General features: G+C 37.4%; 1 long non-coding RNA gene across 1 annotated transcript; it reads right to left on the reverse strand.

Annotated features, from left to right (window-relative positions):
* Positions 1-210: 210 nt before the first annotated feature.
* On the reverse strand, positions 211-4,624 carry LOC125482125. Its single transcript, XR_007261554.1, has 2 exons — positions 2,644-4,624; positions 211-1,573 (listed from the first exon to the last, which is right to left on the reverse strand). It is a non-coding gene; the product is annotated as an uncharacterized LOC125482125 (long non-coding RNA).
* Between the last annotated feature and the right edge of the window lie 49 nt (positions 4,625-4,673).

A 4,673-nucleotide genomic window follows, 5' to 3' on the forward strand; every position in this document is an offset into this window, starting at 1 on the left:
ATGTTTATGATTAGGATGAAAGGAGAGGCTAGGTGAATGTAAACATGGACCAGCTTCTATTTCTTTGCTGTTAATTGCACGTAACTTTGTGTCAGCGTTTTGGCATCTCAGTTTGCTTCATACAGAATTTGGCTACGCAATACAAACTGGGCCCATATATACATAGAATACAACTATCTGTAATCTAAAGATGACAGGAAATACAAAATATTTCATTTTATACTTTATTATAAAAATGTAGCTGAAAAAGCAGTAGCAAGTTGATTTGGATGGGAAGAAGCAGTGGATACAGATGAAGTGCTCAGGTAAGGATACATTGCATGAAGGGTTTACAACTGTGCGAAACAAGGGTACTACAGGCTTTTTTAAAAAGCCTGTCTGTCCAGAAAATCTAAGTTTAAAGACACAATCCAAGTCATGCTGTTTACATCTTGCACAATACATTAAGACATTAGCAGTAGTAATTGGCATTTGCAGAAAACCACAAATGTCACTTTATATTTATAATTAGGCAAGGTGCTTTTTGTGGGGTTTTTGTTAACAGTTATTATGGCAGATCAAGAAAATTACATTATCCTTCAACATTTGTTCTACCTTAATATATACATTTCAAAATTTGCTTCCATGCTTCTAAAAGGTAAACCAAAATTGAAATCTACAGTACATTTTAAAGTATAAAAATATATTACAAATCTGCAGAAATATTTACAAGCAATTTACTATTATCTATATGCAACTCTTTATGCCTTCTGAACCTAAGACTAGGATGTTACAGAATAATCTAGAATTTTCCCATCTTCATCCAAGTAAAAATACAGGCTTTCTTTCACGTGATATACACGCAAGCATGAAGATTATCAACAATGCAATCACTTGGTTAATCTCGTCTCTAAGATCTTCTATGCAGCAAGCTTTGGTGCATTGAAATAAAACTTTCCAGCTTTTATTCTCCCAAAAGATCAACATCCTAAAATGGCTGCAGAAATTAATTTTTAACATGAGATCATTTTCTTGGTAAACACTGAATTTATTTAAAGTTCACAAATCTTAATTCATGAACTTTTACTGTCAAGTTATTTGAAAAGAGATTAAACAAAAACATTAAAGTATCTAATTAAACTGAGGTTGTTACACCACATGTAGTAATTGGGAGAAAGTAATAAAATCTGCTTTTCTGATCAAAGTGGGACGTTTAGATTTTTTTAAAAAATCCTTTATGAAATTTTATATCTTGATTTTAGATTTTTCTGATTAGAAAGGGGCACAGCTTGAAGCAGCGAACAAACAAGTTCCGAGGAGGAAGTTTCTCATTGCACATCCCCCCTTGTTAGATGCCAAACATTCCCTGTAGAACTGTTCTCATTGTACCGTCTCATCCCGAAGAGGTGGAGTGCGAAGCTTCAGATCCATTCTCCCAAAGTCTGCTTTTAGTACAAATAATCAGCTAGGACTGGGAGAAAAAAAGTGATTCTAATGTGCAATATTCTATTCCAGTCATGGCGACTAATTTTGACACCATTCTGGTTCCCAGATTGGACCTTACCTCCTTTTCAGCCTTTTCTGTGGCATTGTCCTAAAAAGGAGGGAAAAAAAACAAATTTAAAAATCAAAAACTTGCCTCTAAAGTTAGTTGCAATATGATCAGAAAGTAGTTAAACTAGACTCAACAAAAGTGAAATGACTAAGTACGATATTTAATCCTTGCTTATGACATGATTTTGTAACCACTTGTTAAAAGGTTAGCACATTCAATGTCAAATATTTATTATGGGGCAAACATGTTTTTATGTGCCACAGGTAGTAGTTTAGGGAGAGTTCACTGCATATTTTAAAGGGCAGATGGAACAAAACACTTGAAGCATTGGAAGCTATGAGGAGAGAGCAGAACAGGGCAGTGGATTTAGTTTGGTTTGCCTAGCAGAGTCAGTACAGATGCAGATAAGCAAAATGCTCACCTGTAAACTTCTCTGCTTCAGTTACAAAACAATATCTTAATTTACAGGCTGGAATTTTAATCAGATTGCATTATCCACAGACCTTCAGAACAAGAAAATAAAAACCTGCAAAAATAACGAGGGAAACAAACAAATCCAGCAGACTTTTGTTATGCTTACCTTTTGATTTTTCAAAAAGATCCAAAACGTTAATGGCTTCCACCTCTTTCCCGACACCCACATGCATACCCACAGAGTTAAATGTCGACAACTACTTTCAAGGGAATGTCAAGAGAGTTGCTCTCTTCTCACAGGTGGATCATTCAAATTCACAGTGCAAAAGAAAGAACAGCTGACAGCAAGACTATGTCTATGTCTAATACACAAAGGAATTACTCCCGTACCAGGGGTCAAAATAATTATTTTTGCTCAGATTTTCTCAAGGGCTGTTTTTTCGATTTTGGGAGCTCCTTTTCTCTCTAACTCCTATTTAGATGATGCAGTCACAGGGTAACATTACCTTCTGTATTGGTGCTTTTTTCTAAAAAAAAAAGGACTTCCTTCTTTACGTAGATAAGACAAATACCAAAGATTGTATACAAACAAATGTTAAATGTTATAAAAATCTACAAATAAGATGATTTTTATTATAAATAAATTTTCCACACTCTTTTTATGCATTCACCAAAATAAATAGTTAAATGCATACCTTATGTAAAAATGATGCAACATTAATCCTGATTTTCCAGGAATTATTATGTCTGTAACTAGGAAAAATATAAAGTTGTAAATAGATTCCTGAAAATGTTTGAAAAAACTGAATGCAGGATGCTGATTTTTACCTAGTTATGCAAATTGCAGATCATCCAAGTATTGCGTCTTCACACACAAGAAATTAATGCTTCAGCTATCCTGGTTGACCCCACTCCTCTTACAAAAAGTGCTCAGGTGCTTACAGCACAGTAGGAGGCCATTTGTCTTGTCAAGTCTGAACCGCTCAAAGATCTGACTACACGGATCCCATTTTTCAGCTGTTAGCCCACAGAACTGTAGGCGATAAATACAAGACTTCTTTTATTCCATTCCCAGGACGAAGGCATTACTGGCTAGAACAGCATTTATTGCCCATTTATAATTGCCCAGAGGGCAGTTCAGAGTCAACCACATTGCAGTGGGTGTGGAGTCACATGTAGGCCAGACCAGACAAGGATGGCAGTTTCCTTCCATACAGGACATTAGTGAACCAGATGGGTTTTACCTGACAATCGACAATGGATTCACCATCATTGGACTCAAGTCCAGATTGCCGTTGCAGGATTCAAACCCAAGACCATTACCTGGGTTTCTGGTCTAACAGTACAGCGATAATACCACTAGGCCGTTGCCTCCCCATGAATAACTAAACACTGCTTAAATGTTTAAAGGGTTTCTGAATTAACCACCCTTTCAGGCAGGGAGTTCCAGATTCCCAGTGAAAAGATTCTCAATTACCCGTTTAGCCTTCAATGCCCTCTGGTTACTGAACCCTCTACTAACGGAAACAGCAACTTCCCGTCCCTTCTATCTATGCCCCTAAATCTTATACGTCTCTTTTAGGTCCCCTCTCAACCTTTGGTGCTCCAAGGAAAACAAACCCTGGGTCTATCTGATCTTTCCTATTAGCTCAGGCCCTACGACATCCTGGTAAATCTCTTCTGCCTCTCCTCTATTGCAATCACATCCTTCCAAAAACGCGGCATGCAGCACCTCACTTGTGGTCTAACCAGCATAACTTCCTTACTCTTTTATTCTATGCCTCATTTAACAAAGGTAGATATCCTCTAAATCTTTCTTAATTACTCATCTACCTGCTCTGCCGCCTTCGTGAATCTACTGGTGTACAAAGTTCTTCTGATATGCAATATTTTCCAAAGTTCTATAATTCAACTGAAATTCCCTTGCCACGTCAGTCCTTTCAAGAACATTAGCTCACATTTCTCCAGGTTGAATTCCATTTGTCACTGCTCTGCCCACATAACCAGTTTGCCAATATCATCCTGTTCACTATTCTCTTCCTATTACCCTACCAGTCTTTATGGAATGCACAATAACAATTTGGATTTAAATGTATAATGTGACCTATAAGCAGCAAGGGGACCAGCACAGGGTCCTGCAGAGATCCATTGTAAACAGGTTTCCAGTCACACAAGCATCCTTCTATAATCACCCTCTGCTTCCTACCTCTCAGCTAATTTTGGATACAATGCTCACTTTGCATTGGATCCCATAGCCTCTTACCTTCTTGACTAGTCTACCATGAGGGTCCTTGCAGAAAACCCAACTGAAGTCTACATGGACCACAAACATTACCAACATCAACACTCCTTAATAAAATTCAAATTTTTCAAATATAACGTTTTCTTAACAAACCCATGGCCATGTTTGCTGATTAATCCACGTTGCTCACCAAGTGCAAATATATTCTGTCCTTTCTAATGTCCCCACCTACCAAGGACTCACTGACAGGTTTGATATTTCTTGGTCTATCCCTCCTCTTTTTTAAAAGTGGGAGAACATTAACAGTTTCCCAGTCTTCTGGTAACTTATGTCACCAGAAATGTTCTGAAAATTACTGCAAGGGCTCCTCTTGCTTCCTTTAACAAGCAGAGATACATGCACAGGCCTAAATGAGATGTATAAATTTTAATCAGAGATAGTAGGAACTGCAGATGCTGGAGAATCCGAGACAACAAGGTGCAG

Source organism: Rhincodon typus, unplaced genomic scaffold, assembly GCF_021869965.1.
Source record: "Rhincodon typus isolate 14 unplaced genomic scaffold, sRhiTyp1.1 hic_rhity00006139, whole genome shotgun sequence".
In the NCBI taxonomy this organism is placed as follows: Eukaryota; Metazoa; Chordata; class Chondrichthyes; order Orectolobiformes; family Rhincodontidae; genus Rhincodon; species Rhincodon typus.